The sequence below is a fragment of the Halichoerus grypus genome, chromosome 14 (assembly GCF_964656455.1).
Source record: "Halichoerus grypus chromosome 14, mHalGry1.hap1.1, whole genome shotgun sequence".
NCBI classification, from domain to species: Eukaryota; Metazoa; Chordata; class Mammalia; order Carnivora; family Phocidae; genus Halichoerus; species Halichoerus grypus.
Window position 1 is genome coordinate 5,229,843 of NC_135725.1, and position 22,023 is coordinate 5,251,865.

The window sequence follows — 22,023 nt, forward strand, 5'->3', positions numbered from 1 at the left end:
TCTCTCTTGAAGAAACAAGTGTCTTTTATGGGGAGTAGAAAAATGTGATTTCTACTCAGTGAACACATCACTGAAATGTGTTCCTAACCGGTGATCTGACAAAATAGTTTATCTTTTTTATGAACCAAAATCACGGCACATGAAGAAAATCTGAACACACATTTGTCATTTCTAAATGCTTCAACAAGGAAAACAAATACAATTTTTTCCTCTTTTTTTCTCTTTTTGTTTGTTCTTAATTAGGTTTTGTTTGCTGAAAAATGTGAAAATGAGGATTTAAAAACAATCAAATAATTCCATATTCGTGGCACACTGCTCATGACACAAAGGGAAGATGCACGTATGTAGAAAAAAAGCTATTTATTTCCTTCTGTTGTTTACACCGTAAGTAATAACTAAGTAAGTGGGAACTATTAATTTTAAATGAGAACCCATAAGTCTTGGGCCCCAGCAGAATCCTACAGTTTTTAAAATTTTTTCCCCTGAATGTTTGTTTGGTCTTGACTAAATCTGAAGTAATACCCTAGTTATTTGTTTTCATTTTAATTTTAGCAGTTTTACGATAAAATGAGGAGGTGGCCTTCCTTTAATCCTCTCATTGTATTTGAGATAAATGCACTCACCCACAATCACATCGGGGATTTTACCGGAAAAAAAAAATGTTCTTCTATTCAAATTGGCATTACCTGTGCACAGGAGACTCAAGTCCTAAAACCTTTCACTCATATGTATATAAATCTTTTACCACTTTTTGTTTTAGAAACAAGCTATAGCAGGATTTAGTGGAAAGAGATTTATTAAACAGGAAGATGAGAATACTAAATCTGAGCAAACAAAAATTATAGAACAATCTCAGTCTGATCCCCTTTTTGTCACTTATTAAGTTTGTCACCTTAAATAAGGACAGTTTCTCTGTAAATTACTTTCTTTAATTATTCAAATGACCCCCTGATTCCTGTCCTATTTTCTTCCAAAAGACTTGTATCAACCCAGGGAAATAGCATCAGATTTGGAAAGTGTTAAACAATATACGAATTTAAGAATTACTGTATTAATTTATTCAGTCTGAGTAAGAAAGAAGTCCTATAGCTTTGGGGAGAGTATCTCTCTCTTTTTTTTTTTAAGATTTTATTCATTTATTTGTCAGAGAAAGAGAGTGCGAGCACACGTGCACAAGCAGGGGGAGCGGCAGGCAGAGGGAGAAGCAGACTTCCCGCTGAGCAGGGAGCCGGACGTGGGATTCAATCCCAGAACCCTGGGATCATGACCTGAGCCAAAAGCAGACGCTTAACTGACTGAGCCACCCAGGCGCCCAGGGGAGAGTATCCTTTTTTTTTTTTTTTTTTAAAGATTTATTTATTTATTTGAGAGAGAGAATGAGATAGAGCATGAGAGGGTCAGAGGGAGAAGCAGACTCCCTACCAAGCAGGGAGCCTGATGTGGGACTCGATCCCGGGACTCCAGGATCATGACCTGAGCCGAAGGCAGTCGCTTAACCAACTGAGCCACCCAGGCGCCCGGGGGAGAGTATCTCTTAATGTAAATTCTACACAACAATGGAAAAATCTTCTTGTGAATTTCAGTATTTTGATATTATTTTTACTTGGAGTATTAATTTGTCTGAATATTTTATTTTGGCTTGTCTGAATTTATATGTGAAAAAAATTACAATTTACTTTCTTTTTTGAGTATATTATGTACCCGGCACTGTCTTCAGTATTTTTCCTAAGTTATTTTACTTAGCACTTATTTACAAATGAAATTAATGAATGCACTGATAGCACAAATTCGTGTCAAAATGCCTCTACAATTTATCCAGGTGTAGCATTTGATTCCCTAACTTATGCCTTTCAATCAATGTGACCTGTTTATTCTTTGCTCTGTGACAATGATTATTTCAGCTTAGTTCCCTGCCTTCATGTGTTGGCCCCTCTTGATCCCCACCACAGTCCCCTTTATCTGTTCAATTCCTACCATTTTTTAATGGATTTTTTTAGTGGCCTTATTTTCTATTGCCCACAAATAATTTCCCGCAACCACTTCATCAGACAGTTCCTCTCTGGGCTCAGCTCTGGATAAGTGTGCTCTTCATGAGGAGGTGTGGTCCATGCTTTTCCCGGAAGCCATTCCCCAAATTGAAAAGCAGCACTCCACTCCTTTCTGGGCCTCGGCCCACCTAACTCCTTGGCAGTAGGAACCTAGAGCTAACATGTCTGGAAAAAGAATAAGGAGCCCCAACTTACAAAAAAATCAAGCAGCTTTTCTACTCAGCCTCTCCTCATCTCTATTTTGTCTTGGCCCCCTCATTCTGTCTCCTTGTTACTTTCTTTATATTTGGGTCCCTCCATGTATCCTTGACCTCCTCAGTGGGTCCATCTACTTACTCTCCCTAAGGTCCACCTCACCTGAGCCTCATTCTCTGCTAGCTCTCTCTCGCTCCCCCTAAATTTTTCTTAAATATGAGACTCCAGGTTACAATTAAGATCATTGACACCAGATAAGGCATGATGGAGAATTTCTCCATATAGTGTCTTTGTTAATGGGTAAAACTCAGCAACTACTAATACATTAAGGCAACATCAAATACTTTTCATCATTTAGAAACCCAGTTGGACCTCTGGATTTCTAAACACGGATTTCTTATCTGATTTTTTTTCTCAGTTTCTAAGGCTGAGGAGGACTAGTTACCTCTTTTGGTTACCTCTTCTGTCTTTCAGTGAGACCCCTTGAGCTGACCCAGCCAGAGAGGGAGATTGGCCTGAGGCATACGGGGACATAATTTAAACATCTTGTGTTTTTTGGGCAACCAAAGGAGGATTTGCCCTTAAGTATCTTTGCCATTTTGATAGAGCTGACATCTTAGAGGAGACCAACGTCTTCCTGATAAAGAACCCAATGGATTAAGAATAATCATGCTCATTTGCATAAGACATGCAGGCAGAATTACTGCATTCTTCAAAACCAAACATTTGAGATGTGATAGAAACTCTTTATTTGGCAATCTTGAGTCTCCTTTTCTGCATGCTTAATGAGTGCCTGGATGTTTAATAAATACCCATGAGCCAACTGCTGTGTTCTAATTTCTGACTCTTTTGCCATCTGTAATCACAAACCCTGTTTTACAAACTCTTCTAGACAATTCATTGATTTCTCAAAAATTTGAAAAATAAAACCTTAACCCAGCCTTCCCTATCAATAATAAAGAAAAGGAATTAAAGATATATTTTTAAATTGAACCATAAGCAGGTATTTTAGCATCTAAATTTATGCCTTCACTTGTCATTGTTTTTTAGGACATGGCACCGTCTATAAAATTAGAAAAACAATTCTAAACTGAGGTCGGTTCAGGTAAAAAATTACTAAGCACCTATTATGTAGTAGATATTGGTGAAGGTCCTTGAATCCTGGGGAGAGAAGAGCATGGTTTGCCCTCAAGAGCTACAGTCTTTGTCCACTTCCGTGTAACTCCCAAGGATTTTTTGGAGAGGATTCAGTACTTAGTCAGTGTGGAATGAGTGTCCCTTCTCTTCCTTATCACAAACGTCCCTACTCTCAGCTTTTCCTGGATGTAAAGACTTTCTGAACAGGGGAGAGAGAATGCATTAGAAGCCTTTCTCGGGGGGCGCCTGGGTGGCTCAGTTGGTTAAGCGACTGCCTTCGGCTCAGGTCATGATCCTGGAGTCCCGGGATCGAGTCCCGCATCGGGCTCCCTGCTCGGCAGGGAGTCTGCTTCTCCCTCTGACCCTCCTCCCTCTCGTGCTCTCTCTCATTCTCTCTCTCGCAAAACAAAAAAATAAAAAAAAAAAAGAAGCCTTTCTCAGCTTAGGTTAACTTCCTTCCTCCTGATTTGGGGTCCTTGGCAGAACTGGCATTGTCCGTACTCACAGAGCATTTCTTTTACAGCTTTACTGGAATAAATTCTCAAATTACACCATTTAAAATGTACAACTCAGTGGCCTTTAGTCTATTACAGAGGAGTGCGAACTCGCCAACATCTACATTTAAAGCCTTTTTGCCTTTGCCAAAACAAATCCCTGTGCCCATCAACAGCCGCTTTTCATTCTACCCTCCACCCCTGGGCTAACCTTATGCAACCAGGAATCTACTTGGCATCTCTATGGATTTGCATACTCTGGACATTTCCTATGAAAGAACTCATACAATTGTGGCTTTTTGTGTGCGGCTTCTTTCCCTTTTACCCATGTTGTAGCAGGTATCCATACTCCTTTCCGTCATGTCCCAAACATATTCCATTCTATAAATATGTTACATTTTTAAAAATCTCTTCCCCCGTTGCTGGTCATTTGGAGTCTTTCCCCCTTTTGCTATTATGAATAATGCACTTGAATACCAGTGTTTGTGCAGACGTATGTTTTCATTTCTTTTGGGAAGTGTATACCCAAGTTGGAAATGGTGAAAATGCCCTGCTCCTGGCAATTCAAAATGGCGCAATAAATCAGGTATGTAACGGTGCTTCATTATATTTTATAGAAATGTTCCTATTCGTCAAATCTTATTCCTAAGAATTTATCTTATGCGTTAATTTAAAAGCAATAAATATATTTTTGAAAATGTCAATGATAGTCCTACCTATTTTGTCAAAATAATAAAAAGATACTAAATATCTAATAATGAGAGAATAAAAATAAAAACAATAAAACATGAAGCCATAAACTTAGAAAGTCATGCATTTGTTATCTGTGAAGATTCTTTAGAAGCATAAAAATGAGAAATATGTAAAGAGTAGCGTATAAATTATAGTTTTACTGTCTTTTGACTTGCACATAGACCAAGCAAAATTAAAAATAGGGGTTTTGTTGGGGTCGTAAATTCATCAATTATTTTTCAGCCTTTTAAAAAATGTATTAATTTCTCGGCTGTATGTGTATAAAGTTTCAGTTATGCAAGACGAATAAGCTCCAGAGATGTACTGTACAACCTCGTGCTTGCATCCTCAACACTGGTTGTGCACTTACAAGTCTGCAGAGGGTAGATCTCTAGTTCTTGGTAAGGGTGTACTTACCAAAATAAAAAAGTAAAATTATTAAAAATAGGAAAAAGAAAACCCTAACATACTTCTCAAATGTTGTAATTATACAATATAAGAGTGTGTGTGTGCGTGTGTGCGTGTGTGCGTGCGTGTGTGTGTGTGTGTGTACTCTTGTGGACCTCATCAGAGGGAGATTCTGATTCAGCAGCTATTACGTGGAATTGCATCCTCAAAGATAATGTTAGAGTTCTAATCTCCAGTACAACAGAATGTGATTTTATTTAGAAGTAGGGCTGTTGCAGATGTCATTAGCTAAGTTAAGTTGAGGTCACACTGGGCGCGCCTGGGTGGCTTAGTCAGTAGAGCGACCAACTCTTGATTTCAGCTCAGGTCATGATCTCAGGGTCATGAGATCAAGCCCTGCGTGGGGCTCCGTGCTCAGCGTGGAGTCTACACAAGATTCTCTTCTCTCCCTCTGCCCCTCTCTCTGCTCATGCACATGCTCTCTCTCTCTAAAATTCATTCATTAATTAAAAGTTAAAAAAGACAGTGAGGTCATACTAGAGTAGGATGGGCTCCTAATCCAGTATGATTGGTGTCCTTATAAGAAGAGGAGAGAGACACACAGAAGGACCATGGCAATGTGAACACTGAGGCAGAGATTGGCGTCATGCTGCTATAAGCCAGGGAATGCCTGGGACTAACAGAAGCCAGAAGGCAAGGGAAGGACCCTTTCCAGGAGCTTGTGGATGGAGCATGGCCCAGCCGGCACCTTAATTTCTGACTTCTCACCTCTGGAATTATGAGACAATGAATTCTGTTATTTTAAGCTATTTAGTTCTTGGTATTTTGTTATAGCAGCCCCAGGAAACTAATTTTGTAGCTTTAGGTGCTGTTGTAGTACTTACCCCACGGACAGGTATTGCATACATATGGTGCGGCATAGCTGTTAAGAGTGCAAGCAAGCCTTTCATGGTAGCTAAGTGGTATCGCTAAGAAGCCAGATTCTGGGGTTCAAAGGACAACTCAGCCACTTCCTCCATGTCTGATCTTACACAGGTTATTTCACTTATCTGTGATTTTGTTTGTTATCTGTTAAATGCAGGAAAAAATAGCCATAAATAATAATACCTATCTTTGAAGGATATTATGAGGATTCAATGAACACTCAGTACCTGGTTCCAGCTCAGTTTTACATAATGCTATTATTATTAACCTCTTAAAGGTTTAGTTCTCACACCTAACATGGGACTTAACAATATCTATCTTATGAGGGCACATACAGAGTGCTTAGGACAGTATTCCACAGATTTATAAATGCCCATATATTAGCTGTTATGATTCTGTAAGTTGCTAACACAGCAGGTGTTCTGAAAGTTTGCACTGAACAAGTGTATAGATAAATTAAGTGTAACATGAAGGGTATTATCACTTTACTCATTTCTCATTCCATGAATGACTTAATATTTTTCTGCTAACAATTTGTGCGTGTGTCACATCTCCCAGTATACTGCATGTTGGAATGACCTTCCCACTTTACTCAGGACTAATGAACTCAAATTCAATCTCTGCAGTTTTTCAGGTGTATAATTCTTAGATAAATAAATTACTGGACCTTATCTCCCATCTTTATTTCTGTAAAATGAGAATATTGTTCTAAATTATCTCTCAGGTCCTTTTGTCTTTCCAGTTTTAATGACTTCAATGTTCTGAAGAGTGGAGTCTGAGATGATTCCTCTTTGTAGACCCACAGTATTGTGCAGTCGACTCAGAAAATACCATAGCTTAGATGAAAAACATCACAAAAGTGCTCAACAAAAGATTTGAGCTGACAGAAGACAAAATCATCAAGGTTGCAGATAAATCAATAGAGAGTATCCAATGTGAATAATGGAGAGGGAAAAAAGGGAGAAAAATAAACACAGACTCAGAGATGTGTGGGACACCATAAAGTGTACAAATGCAGATGTAATAGGAGTCCCAGAAGGAAAAGAGAGAAAAAGAGCAGAAAAATTATTTGAAGGGAAAAACAGTCAGATACTTCCCAAATTTAATGGAAAACATTAATCTACAACTCCAAGAAGCTTCACATACTTCAAGTTCTCTCTAACATAATGAAGTCTCCGTCTACATGCATCATAGTCGAATTGTAGTGAGACAAAGTTTTGAGAGTAACAAGAGGAAAATAACTTATAATGTACAACGGAACCTGAGGAAGATTAACAGTTGACTTCTTATCAGAAATAATGAAGTTCAGAAGACTTTGCAATGACATGATAAAAGTGCTAAAAGAAAAAAAAAAACCTGCTGACAAAGAATTCTTTGTCTAGCAAAACCTGTAAAGTTGAAGAGGAAATAAACATTCCTTAGATAATCAAGGACTTGTAATGATGCTTTCTGAGTTCTTTCTTCCTGCATTGAGCATGCTGTGGTTCACATTAACATATTAGGTCTCTTTTTTTTTTTTTTTAAGATTTATTTATTTGAGAGAGAGAGCCTGAGCATGAGCAGGGGGAGGGTCAGAGGCAGAGGGAGAAGGAGGGAGCCTGATGCAGGACTCAATCCCAGGGCCCTCAGGAACATGACCTGAGTCAAAAGCAGACATTTAACCAACTGAGCCACCCACGCGCCCCAACATATTAGGTCTTAACCGAGGTATGTGGTCACTTCACTTACATAAGAAAGGCCTTTTGGGTTGTGAATTATCCCCATTTTATACTTAATTGCATAGCTTATATCACATTTCTCAGGAAACTATGCTCAATAAGTCCAGAGATTTCAGGGTTTTTTTGTTTTGTTTTGCATGTTGGGTTTTTGTTTTTGTTTTTGTTTTTTTGTTTTGTTTTGTTTAGGTTTTTTGGCAAAATTCTGACTTTTTCCAGTATAATTTTTTTTTTCAAATTTTTATTGAAATTCTAATTAGTTAACATATAGTGTACTATTGGTTTCAGGAGTAGAATTCAGGTTTTTTTTTTTTTTTAAACAATGAGAAATTTTAAACAACAACGAATATCATGCCGAAAGTATCTGCTAGGAAAGGAATGTACTGGTTGGTTCTTAGCAGCATGTTTATAAGTTGATAGGATTGTGTCACCTGCCTTCTTTCTTTCCCCGAAACAGGAGAAAATGGCTTGTAGACCTGCTTCTCACTCCCTTCCTCCAGGTGTGCTGGAATGTTGATGTCAAATTCTTCAGCTTGCTTGTGCAACACTCATCAAAGCCCTTTGCACAGTAAGCACACAGGCTGTAAATGCATGGAGAAGAAGTGCAGAGCCATTAGTGATGGTAATTGTCCATTTAAATTACTCTCACATCAATGGAAGAATAGATTTCCTCACACTGGCAGAGTGTAAGTATATTGTAGATTTATGCTCTAGGAGATTAAATTAAAACATTTCATTTCACTGAAAACTCAAACAAGGCAAGGCCTTTGCATAATTAAGTAAAAATCCCGGTTCTCTTGGTCACTGGAATTATCTTATTCTGGAACACTCTGTGTAATTGAGTTTTGAATTGAAAGCAGTGGTGCAAGTCTGTCAAAATCAATTGAATTGATTTTCACTTATGCAGATGCATTGAGTTTTACAGTGGTTGAAGTTCTTTTTTGAACAGATCAGATTCCAGATAGAGGCCAATTGTTCATATTTCAAATCTTGTACACTTTTTCAAATGCTTTTGATAAATATATCACAACATTTCCTGAACAAACAATATGGCAAACATGCTCACACTATGTTAAGTAATTAGTTCTAAAATTGAAAATCATAAGAGTTAACTTTTCTGAAATGGAGTAACTAAAAATATAAAGTACAAATAACTCTAATAGAAACAGACCACAAATATGGAGCATTTATGTAACATAAAATGGAGGATAGACCAAAATGTTAAATCTCAAGGACTATGGCCTGGAGCTGCCAGGAACCATCTGAAACCAAATAAAACAAAACCCAAGAGATCCAAAGAGTGAAGGTACCTGGTTACTGAACCCCTGAATATCAATGTTCCTGAAGCCAAATCGATACCCCTTGGACTTCTAAATTAAATAAACATACATTCTCTTTTGCCCATAAACTCACTTGAGTTTTGTTTCCGTTGTTTTCAAAGAATTCTGACCTAAAAATAGCATATCTGTGATTTTCTGGCATTCTATATAGGATAGGCATATGTTTAGAATGTTGAACTTCTTTATATCAGTGGAATTTTATATAGTATGACTTACAGCCATATAAGATGCCTTTGCTATGTTTATTTTAATGTAGAAAAGAGTAGCCATATTAAATAACAAACATCAAGCATTTTCATAAAATTTAAGAAGACCACTTGTAAATGCTATGATTAGGGAGTACTAATTTAATACAATAGAATGAGATAGGAAACAACAAAACTTTATAACCACTGGAAAGAAAATATACCATTCTCTGCGCTAAGTGAAATAAGTCAAACAGAGAAAGGCAAATACTATATGATTTCACCTATATGTGGAATCTAAAAAATGAAATGAAACAGATAAACAGAAACAGACCCATAAGTAAAAAGAACAAACTGGTGGTTGCCAGAGGGAAGGAGGTCAGGATGATGGACGAAATGGGTGAAGAGAAGTGGGAGATACAGGCTCCCAGTTATGGAGTGAATAAGTCACGGGGATGAAAGGTACAGCATGGGGAGTGTAGTCGATGGTACTATGATAACGTTGTATGGTGACAGATGGCAGCTACACGTGTGGTGAGCACAGCATAATGTATAGACTTGTCAAATCACTATGTTGTACCCCTGAAACTAATGTACATTGGGTATCAACTATACTTCAATTTAAAAAAAAAAGAAAAAAAAGGGGCGCCTGGGTGGCTCAGTCGTTAAGCGTCTGCCTTCGGCTCAGGTCATGATCCCAGGGTCCTGGGATCGAGCCCCGTATCGGGCTCCCTGCTCAGCAGGAAGCCTGCTTCTCCCTCCCCCACTCTTCCTACTTGTGTTCCCTCTCTCACTGTGTCTCTGTCAAATAAATAAATTAAAAAAAAATTTTAAAAAAAGTTAAAAAAAAAAGAAAAAAGAAAATACAACCTCCTAATTTACACAAACAATTCACATATCCAGGAAAAAGTTCAAGTCAATCAATAAATGTCTTTCTTGAAACTGAGATGCATTTTACAATCAATAAGTCTATTTAAGGGCATTATTTCTTATTCACTCCCTTGTTCCTGTTCCTTTACAACTATTATTAACTTTGTACTGTTCTGGTCATAAATGATGTCTTCAAAATCAAGGAAATTGAAAGCTCTGGAGAAGTGGTATGGTTTTTGGATATCTAAAGTATGTGACTGGCAAGACTGAGAACAACAGACAAAATATCAACATGAAGACTTTGGGAAAATAATAAGTACAAGCAAGGATAGTGAAAGGCGGGCAGATGCTGACCACTAACCTTATGCTAGGCAATAAGATCAGTATCTTAACTGCAGTATCTTAGTCCCTTCTCTTAATGGCATTATCAGATGGGTGTCATTATTGTTCTTATTAACACCCATCTTATAAATGAACTAAGTGGAGCTCAGGGCTTCTAAGTGATTTGCAAGTTTACGGACCTCGTGAATAGCAGAACAAGTGGTCAGATTCAAATCTCCATGACCCCAGGGTGGGCAGGACTGCACTGTGGTTAGATTCTGGTCAGCCTTGGTTTTGCATGTAGGCTTTGCTGTGTGACAGTGAGCAGGTCACTAACTTCTCTGTGTCTGTTTTGTTTATGTGACGGTAATAATAACACAAAGACTAAGAAATTAATACATGAAAAAATGCTTAGAGTGATGCCCGGAACAATCTAACAGTTTTCAAAGTATGAACTATGGTTATTCTGTGGTAATATGCCTGGAATTTAGCAGGTTTTCAACGAATATTGGAGATGTTACGAGTAGCGGTGGTATTATCTAAAAATTCTGAGATAATACAATAACAGCAGTTGCTAGATTTTATTTTATAAAAATCAAAGTTTTTTAGAAAAAAGTTTTTTGGAACTTGTTTTTTTAAATCTATTTATTTATTTATTTATTTATGGGGGATTGAAACTTTTATTTATTTTTATTTATTTTTTATTATGTTATGTGAGTCACCATACAGTACATCATCCGGTGATGGGTATTAAGGAGGGCACGTATTGCATGGAGCACTGGGTGTTATATGCAAACAATGAATCATGGACCACTACATCAGGAACTTGGTTTTTAAAAAGAAAAATCAATGCATATGCAGATTAAATTACTTAGGTTTACATTATTCCAATGTATTAATTTAACATCTATTAAATTAAACACCAATAATCTAACATAAAATCTTAAATTATCTGCGATGGAATGAAAAGCCAATAGAAAGTAATTTTTAAAATACCTTACATTGATTCTAAATAATTTTAAACATTGATTCAACTAGACATAATGATTTTTATGCACTATTTCATATAGAGTAATTAGAGCATAGTGTTACCTCATTTACTATCACTTACATGACTAAGGGGTTCCATATCCAATTAAGTAGGTATCCAGATTTTTATGATGTTATTTTGCAAACTTTATTGTTGTTTTTTTCATAACCTCAATACGATTGCAATTTGTTTAAACCCCATAACGCTTTAAAATAATTGTCTTTAAATTTATTGCTAAATGGGATAATCAACTTTTCATTAGAGTTGCAATCATTTATGTTACACTTGACATTGTAATATTTCATAGACTTACTTTAATTTTTTAAAAATTGCCATTTGTACTTTCCTTGAATATTTGCCTTGGGGTGACCCATGCATAAACTCTAACCCAGGTCTCCCAAGGGAAAAGACAAAAACAAAACTATTTTCAGCTAGACATAATAATGGGACACTCTGTGACATTGGCTAAAACACAGAGCTGCTATCAAGTACGTATTGTTTTCCCGTAAGAAAGAAAGTGATTACCTTGTTGGGAAGATAAGATTATGCCAACAATAATCTTTTTCATAAAATCATACCACTTACCTCTTTAAATAAGCTAGAATGAGGTTTCCTGATAGTTCTGGGGACTGAGATCTACACTCAGGCACACCAGACTCAACATGTTGAAAACCAGACACAGAATATCTTGAAAACAGCAAGAGAAAAACAACTCATTATGTACAAGGGAACTGCAATAAAGTTAACAGGTTGCTTCTTATCAAAAATAGTAGAAACCAAAAGATAGTGGAATGGTCTATTTGAAGAACTGAAAGGAAAAAAAAACTTGACAAGAATCTTATATCACATAAAATTATTTTTCAAAAGTGAAGGGGAGGGTGCCTGGGTGGCTCAGTTGGTTAAGCGACTGCCTTCGGCTCAGGTCATGATCCTGGAGTCCCTGGATTGAGTCCCACATCGGGCTCCCTGCTCGGTGGGGAGTCTGCTTCTCCCTCTCACCCTCCCCCCTCTCATGTGCTCTCTCTTTCATTCTCTCTCTCTCAAATAAATAAATAAAATCTTTAAAAAAAAAAAGTGAAGGGGAAATAAAGTCATTTTCTGATAAACAAAAACTGAAAGCACTTGTTACTAGTCAATCTGTTTTACACAAAACTCTAAAGGAAATTCTTCAGGCTGAATGCAAGAAATATGACAGTAAATTGACTCCGTGGCGGGGGGGTGGTGGTGCGAAGAGCAAAGGTAAAGATAATTATGTAAATGATTATACAAGACAATATAATTGCACATTTATTCCCCCTTCTTCTATTAACTAATTTTAAAAATATACACGGGGCACATGGGTGGCTCAGTCCGTTGAGCATCTGATTCTTGATTTCGGCTCAGGTCATGATCTTAGGGTCCTGAGACTGAGCCCTGCCTTGGGCTCCACGCTGGGTGGTGGGGAGCGTGCTTGAGATTCTCTTTCTCCCTTGCCCCCTGACCCCCGCTCGCATGCTTGCTCTCTAAATAAATAGATAAATAAAAAGTATACATTATATATGTATTATTGGGACTATAAAATATAACTTTAAACTGTAATACATGTGACAACAGCAAAAAGGAGGCAGGTGAGAAAAAGGTTGTATCGTAATGAAGAAATAATACTAGGTGGTAACTTAGATCCATAGGAAGAAATGAAAAGAAATGGTAAATAGAAGGCTAATAGAACAAGTTCTAGAAATATATATTTGCTCTCTTCTCCTCTTAGCTTTATTAAGTTTTTTTTTTTTTTTTAAGATTTTATTTCTTTATTTGACAGAGAGAGACACAGCGAGAGAGGGAACACAAGCAGGGGGAGCGGGAGAGGGAGAAGCAGGCTTCCCGCCGAGCAGGGAGCCAGATGCAGGGCTCGATCCCAGGATGCTGGGACCTTGACCTGAGCCGAAGGCAGACGTTTAACGACTGAGCCACCCAGGCGCCCCAAGTTTTATAAAATTATAAGCAACAATTATAAAAATGGGTCCTTCCATCATAATATGTAGACATTATATGCATAACAACAAGAGCTATATAGGATCAAATTATCTAAATCTAACTGGAGTTAATTTAGTTTAAATTAACTTAATAGCATACAGTTGAAAATCATTAAAAGAATTACTATTTTAAAGCTGAAAATATCTTCCCAGCGCTAAAGAAGCTGATAAATGAGGAACAGAACAAAAAGGACATAATACACATAGGCAAAGAGAACAAAAGAGCCAATGTAAATTCAACCATAAATAATAGTAAATATGAATGAATTAAGCAAGGTAATTGAATGACAGAGATTTTCAGATTCGATTAAAAAAAGCAAGATCCGACTACATGCTCTCTGTTGTAGAAATTCTGAAGATTCAATATACAAGTGGATTGAAAGCAAAAGAATAGGAAAAGGTATACTATCCATATAGCAAACCATAAAAGAGCTGCAATGTCTATTTTACCATCAGACAAGATAGATTTCAAAGCAAGACATTTTATTAGAGATAAAGAGGAATATGTTATAATGAGAAAGGAGTAAATCCTTCTCTGAGATATAACAATTATAAATGTACAGGCACCCAGAATCAGAAGCCCAAATATATGAAGGAAAACTTACAGAATTTAAGGGAGAAATAGTTCAACAATAATGGGTAGAGATCATCAAAGTCTCACTTCCGGTCATGGGGAGAACAACTTACCAGAAGATCAACAAAGGAATAAACCAACTAAAGATAACATACATCTATAGGACACTGCACCAGACACCAGCAGACTATGCGTTCTCCTGACACGCACATGAAACACTTTCCAAGAGGACCATCTAGTTAGGCATAAAAAAAGTCTCAATAAACTTTTAAAAATTGAAATCATACAGAGTATGCTCTCTGGCAACAATGGAACTAAATTAAAAATCAATAATCAAAAGAAACTTGGAAAATTCACAAATAAGTGGAATTTAAACAAGATATTCTTTTTTTTTTAAGATTTTATTTATTTGATAGAGAGAGAGAGAGCACAAGCAGGGGGAGCAGTAGAGGGAGAGGGAGAAGCAGACTCCCCGCTAAGCAGGGACCCCAATGTGGGGCTCGATCCCAGGACCCTGGGATCATGACCTGAGCCGAAGGCAACCACTTAACCAACTGAGCCACCCAGGCACCCCAAAACAAGATATTCTTGAATAACAAAAGGATCAAATTAAGAATCATGAGGAAAATTAGGAAATACTTTGAGATGCCTGAAAACAAAAATACAACATACCTAAACATATAGGATGCAGAGAAAGCAGTGCTTACAGGGAAATTGACAGTTATAAATGCCTACATTAAAAAAGAAAAAAAAATCAATAACCTAAATATTTGCCTTGAGAAATGAGAAAGATAAACTAAGCCCCAAACTAGAAGATGGGAAAAAGCAATAAAGAATAGTGTAGAAATAAAATTTTAAAAATAGGAAAAGAGACAAAATCAACAAAATTAAAACAAAATCAAAAAATTAAAATTGAAAGCTTTTTCTCTGTCTGATTAACAAAATGAATAAAACTTTAGCTACATCAGCTGAAACTTTAGCTGAAATCAACAACGATAAAGATGTATCCCTATTAATCTTACAGAAATGAAGTAAGACTCACAAGGGAATGCTCGGGACAGATGTATGCCAACAAAGTAGATAAACTTAGATCAAATGGAAAAATTCCTGGAAACACACAAGCCACCCAAGTTGACTCAAGAAGAAATACAACATTGGAATGGACCTGCAATAAATAAAGAACTTGATCAGTAAGTAAAACACACCGAGGCGATCTCACCATAACCCCACCCCTGGTGTGGCGCCCCACAATTGGGAGGGAACGCAATACCCAGAGTTCTCCCTTGGGGGTGAAGGGTTCAACCCCACATTGGGGAACCCAACTTTTAAAGACTGGCACCCAAACCATCTGACTTTGATGAACAATGGGGCTTGTGCCCATGAGACCTTCAGGGCTGTGGTGGACCAAGAAACGGCTCTTAACAGGCTTGCCCACAGACTCAGCCAGTCCCAGCCCCTGTGTAGAAGCAGCTCTTTGAAAAGCACCCAGGCTTTCTGTGAAAGGGACACATTTCCTATTTTTAAAATGTGAGTCTGAGGGCCAGGCACCTGCTGGGAAACTCTCTAGGGACAGAGGCTGGTAGGCACCATCTTCTGCTCTCCCTCTGCTTTTCTGAAGCCAGGGGTGTCATTTTTTTCCTTTCCAGGGAGTGCCATCTTTATGCTCCAGCTGGTGGGTGTAATCTTTCACCTTGCTGAAACTTGACAGGCAACATCTTTCTTTTTCTCTTTTTAAAACAGTTTTATCTTTTTTCACTTCTTTTTTTCTCTTCTTTTTCTTTTTTCAGAAGATGCCATGTTTGTATTCCTTATCTTCTTGCTCCAGCCAGTAGGCACCACCTTTGTGTTCTTCCCCTGCTGTGCAGTATCTCCCAGAAAGAAGATTTTGCAGACATCTGGTGCCCCAGTTTTTATGTCTGGTGGGCCAGTTTTTTGTGACTGCCACCTAGGGGTCACCCTTACATCGCCTGGCTCTGGAGGCCAGGGAGCTTGTGTTTCTGGGTCCCATGGGACTGTAACAATGGAAGAGCGTTCTGGGCAGACTCCCAGTGCACTGCGCAGACAGACAAAACACACTCCAGTCTTTCGGAGAAAGGGGTTTATTTGCTTGTCCACAAGCTTTAGCCTCAGGGGCAAGCTTCTGTCATACTTACAGAAGTCTAAGGAGGTGTGTTCAAGGGAATGGAAGCCAGTGAACACCGTCTTTGCAGTCTCCCCCAGAACAAGGCATTTCTAGAAAAGAGTTCAAACCCTTACCTGGTGCCCTGATTTTTTTGCAAATGCAGCCAGTGGATACTTCAGTGGATAATGCAGTATGTCACTTACATTTCAATAAAAGGATAAATAAACAAAGGTGTAACATATAGTTAATGGGAATAACAGACACAGAAGAAAGAGAGAAAGGCACAAAGAAATGTCTGAATTAATAATTTTTGAGAGTTTCTCCAAATTCATGATAAACATGAAGCCACAGATCCAAGAAGCTCAGAGAACACCAAGCAAGATGAGCACCCGAAACAGCATATGTACGCATATCAGATTTGAAGTGCAGAAAATCACAGAGAAATAAAAATCTTTAAAGAAGGAAGAGCAGAAAAAATAATTATGTACAGAGAAGCAAGGAAAAGAATTGTGTTGGATTTTTTCTTTAGAAATTGTGCAAACAAGAAGAAGAAAGTGAAATATTTAAAGTGTTGAAAGGAAAAACAAAAACAGAAACAAAAACCACCAACCTGGAATTTTGTATCCAGCAAATCTATGCTTCAAAGATAAAGGAAAAAATACTTTCTCCAACAAATGAAAATTAAGGAGATTTGTTGCCAGTGGACCTGCCTTGCATGAAATATTAAAAGAAATTCTTTAGGAAGAAGGAAAATATTGGTCAGAAACTTGGATCTACATAAATAAAGGAAGGGTACTAGAGAAGGAAACACAGATAAAATCTCTTATGTCTCTTATTCTTTTTTAATTTTTTTTAAGATTTTATTAATTTATTTGAGAGAGACAGAGCGAGAGAGAGAAAAAACATGAGTGGGGGGAGGGGCAGACGGCAGAGGGAGAAGCAGGCTTCCCACTGAGCAGGGAGCCCAAAGCAGGGCTTAATCCCAGGACCCCAAGATCATGACCTGAGCTGAAGGCAGATGCTTAACCAACTGAGCCACCCAGGTGCTCCTCTTCTTATTCCTAATCAATTAACCAAATAACAGTTTCTTCAAATTACTAATAACAGGATCTAGGGGTAAGCAGTAGGAATTCAGGGAGGCTCCTTTTTACAGAAGTCAAGTCAAAGAATCTAGGCCAGCCATGCACATATGTTTACGCCTCATTTTTGTCTAAAATTTTCTCACTTCATAACTTAAACACAATAAAGATATTCAGGCTTTTCTACAGCAATTCACCTTCCTATTCTTCTATTTATTTAAAACATGGATTTAGTAGAATCAAGGAGCAGCATTGGCTCTTGATCTATTTCTATTTGTCCAGAAATAAAATGCTGCTCCTTGAAAAGGGCATGTGTATTGCTCTTAATCTGTTTTATCGAGCCTTCCGTAGACTAAGGTATCAAAAAAATATATCACTTTCAGTTGATATAAAAGATCTTTCTTTCCTCTATCGCTTTCTTCTAAGGGAATTTCTCTAACTATAAGGCATCAATGATCTTCTAATTATCATCTGAAAGTGAAGGTAGGAGAAACTCATCCTGGAGAAAATAGTATTTGGTCCTTAGATCTTCCCTGAGGGAGAAGTTGACTTCAACTGGTGACTAGACATAAGACTTTACCTTAGGAAAACTGAATGCAACCTGTGGAGTGAAAGTGTTACCGTAAACCAGCTTTATCTCATCTTGCCATCTTTATACTCTTTTACCATCATCAAATCAGCCTTTCTCATCCCCTACAAATATCTTAAGCAGAAGCCAGAACTGTGTTCTACAGTTCAGATTCTACAAATCTGATACAGCCCACTTGAACACTCCACTCTCATATCCCAGGTCCACCCTATCTACTCCCGTGAGCCAGGGCAGGACAGTCAGACGTGTGGCTCATGCCCTGTTAGTGCACAGGTGGGCAGTCTGCTCACTCACATCTCCTCCTACTCAAACACGGTGAGAGTGAGGGCATTAGTTCACTTCTGATACGCTCCTACTTCCTGGGGGTGGGAGCTCAATAGGGGGAAATAGAGGAAGGAACTTCTTTATGGAACTGGTAACTTCTTGAGATATGGTTGGCCTGGTTCTGGACTTTGGTTTTCTCTGTGATGAGACCACATGATGGTCTCCATGATTCCCCGGGTGATATTCAACTCTATCTTGGCCCCTCTGTTATTGGCAGATGCTTCCAGAGAGAGGCGGCCTCCCTACGGCCACCCACGTCTTCTTCTGCTAACTTCCTTTGGGTGGGCACTGGAACCATTGAGATTTTTTCTTCACTCTGAAATGGGACAGTCCTCTCATTCTCTTTTTTTCCCAGGCACATGGCACCAGAGTATAGGCTGTCCCTACTAGAGCAGATGATGCAGCCTCAGTCTCCATAAATTCGCAGGAACCAATCTCTCTAGTTATCCCTCAGACACTCAGGGACACAGGCCAAACTCCCTCAAGAATGTCTTCCCCACATTTCATTCTACTCGAGGGATGGCCTGGGCTTCATATGAAGTTCACATTTCAGCAACCGCTAAGCTTGAGAGTGAGATGTCCACCTCTCTTGCAGACATTCCTATCAAATATCTCTCCACACTTCCTGGTGGTTGGAGACTGAGACAAAGCCTATGACACTGAACTTCGGACATTTCTCACTCCTGCTCCCTCCACCTGATCTCCCATCTCTCTCCAACCAGTGACCTCTGGGCAAAGAATAAAGGGAGGGATGTGGTGAGGAGTCGTTTACTGGGGAGAGATTCTTATGACTACGTGTCATTGGTGGGAAAGGGCCGTCCACACATGGATGGCTCTCTTTAGAATACAGGATGCTTAGAACCTATTTGTGTTAGCTGTGGGGCCTGAGTGCTCATTCAGGAGTTAAAAAAAGAAGCTCTATATGACATCATGTTACATAAAATTTATTTTGTTCCCTTTAATCATTAAGGTCATATTTTTATAATGTTGAGTCTCAGGATAAAGCAGAAAAGTAATATATATATATATAAAGCAATCACCTATGCTTCCACAATCTATGTGCAATATATGCAATCCATATATTGGTACATTTCTACATAGTCTGATTCAAAAAGTTTTATTAAACCTGCCCCTTTTCTAATAAACCGAGCTGTCATGGAAGAAATAGACAATTTCCTATTCCCATTAAATTAATTTTCATTAAATAGCCCAAAGAATGTAATGGTCAAAATAGATAAAACAAAGCATCACCTAGTCTTTCTACGCCACTGAGCTGAATTGGGTTCAGTTCATCGAACACTGGCCTGCCCATGGAGTGCTGGCTCTGTGCCCGATGCTGAGGAATGTGATCATGTTCCTGTCTTCAAGGAGCTCAAACTCTAGATGAAGAGACAGAAACGTATACAGCTACTCCCAAGAAAACACGTATGGAAGCATGATAGACTGCATAGGAGCATGCATGGTGCAGACTGTCCGCAGAGGACAAGGCTTCTTCCCAGAGAAGGTGATGCCTGGGCAACATTTGGATACCCGAGGGATGCGTCTTCCAGACTGAGGAGGTGAGGGCTGGAGGCAGGAGATGGTCATTTCAGGAGAGCTCACAACCCGTACAAATTCATCCTGTGCGCTGGGACTCTGGGCTTACGACTTGTCTGGCATCCCCACGGCGTCAGGTTTGGTTTGGGCGGGGATTGACAGGAGGGGCTCCGGACAGCAGTCTGTCATGACGCTTTGGAGATTGAACACCACCTTTTTGGCAATATTACGACAATGATACGGTCAGATATAGATTTGTGAAAGCTGTGGAAGAACAGACTGAAAGGGGGTAAAGCATAAGCCATGAAGACCAATCAAGAGACTATCCTAATAAGGCAGATGAGGACCCAATTACCCACCAGAAAGTCTATGATCTGAAGGAGGCAGAAGTTATAAACAGAGACTTTTCCAGTACCTGAAGAAATTTAAAAAAAGGCGTGGGGCACCTGGATGGCTCAGTCAGTTAAGCGTCTGCTCTAGCTCAAGTCATGATCTCAGGGTCCTGGGATTGAGCCCCACGTTGGGCTCCCTGCTTAGCGGGGAGCCTGCTTCTCCCTCTCTTCCCTGCTCGTTCTCTCTTGCTATCTCTGTCTCTAATAAATACATAAAAAATCTTAAAAAAAAAAGACCACAGGAAGAGATTAAAAGGACTCAAGAAAAAAATGGAAGAGAAAAACAGTCCAGACAGAAATAAAAGTCACATTCTATGGAGCAGAAAGGAGACTGGACGCTGTGAACAGAGCAGTGAGGGGAAGCAGATGGCGTGGAATAAGGAGGAAAAAATACAAACGGAAACCTTGCAGAAGAGTTAATACAGACGGATAACCACGTCGCATCACACACGTGAGCAGGCTGAAATGAAACAAGTGCAAATCCATTCAAAAGAAATGTATGTCTTGCCTGTCAAATTTTAAAAGATGAAAATTTGATACTGATGCATGAAAGAGCAAATTTCATAATTTCTGGTGAAAAAATATGCTTCTGGCGACATACCATGGTCTTAAAAGCAGCATACTCTTCTAAAGAATAATTTCATTAAAAAAAAAAGAAAAAGAAAAAAAGCACACGAGGAAATTAATTTAAAAATGGGGAAAACAACTAAATCAGTATTTTTTCCCTCCATGACACGTGTAGCAATAAAACATTGGGAGAAACCTAAATGTCTGGCAATGTGGAATCCCTCCGGAATTACCTACCTAGTGCACATTGCAAGCTCCAGGTGAGAACCTGGGTTTTCAGCCTTGCTGGCACTTCTTTTTTTTTTTTTTTTTTTTTTTAATTTTTTTATTGTTATGTTAATCCCCATACATTACATCATTAGTTTTAGATATAGTGTTCCATGATTCATTGTTTGTGCACAACACCCAGTGCTCCATGCAGAACGTGCCCTCCCCAATACCCATCACCAGGCTAACCCATCCTCCCACCCCCCTCCCCTCTAGAACCCTCAGTTTGTTTTTCAGAGTCCATCGTCTCTCATGGTTCTTCTCCCCCTCCGATTTCCCCCCCTTCATTCTTCCCCTCCTGCTGCATTCTTCTTCTTCTTTTTTTCTTTCTTAACATATATTGCATTATTTGTTTCAGAGGTACAGATCTGAGATTCAACAGTCTTGCACAATTCACAGCGCTTACCAGAACACATACCCTCCCCAGTGTCCATCACCCAGTCATCCCATCCCTCCCACCCTACCCCCCACTCCAGCAACCCTCAGTTTGTTTCCTGAGATTAAGAATTCCTCATATCAGTGAGGTCATATGATACATGTCTTTCTCTGTTTGACTTATTTCGCTCAGCATAATACCCTCCAGTTCCATCCACGTCGTTGCAAATGGCAAGATCTTATTCCTTTTGATGGCTGCATAATATTCCATTGTATATATATACCACATCTTCTTTATCCATTCATCTGTTGATGGACATCTTGGCTCTTTCCACAGTTTGGCTATTGTGGACATTGCTGCTATAAACATCGGGGTGCACGTAGCCTTTCGGGACCCTACTTTTGTATCTTTGGGGTAAATACCCAGTAGTGCAATTGCTGGATCATATGGTCTTGCTGGCACTTCTTCAGAGCAAGGAAGCAGAACTGACAGCTCCCTCGAACTCAGTGGGCCCAGGTCGTGGGGCACATGATACTTCGAAGGGCCCATGATGTGTTTTAATTTCTTTTAAAATTAAAAGAAAAATAATTATTATCCTAGATTACAATCCAGCCAGTCTGTATACCAATGTGATTGTGAAACATAATTTTTAATACTATTTTTGAAGGAAGGCGTCCACAGAGGCAGAAGTGTCTAGGACCCTCAAAGTCACCACAGGACCATGAGACGGAGGAGTTCCTGACATCGGCCACCACCCCAAGGCCTCTGCTTTGTCTCTCTGGCAGA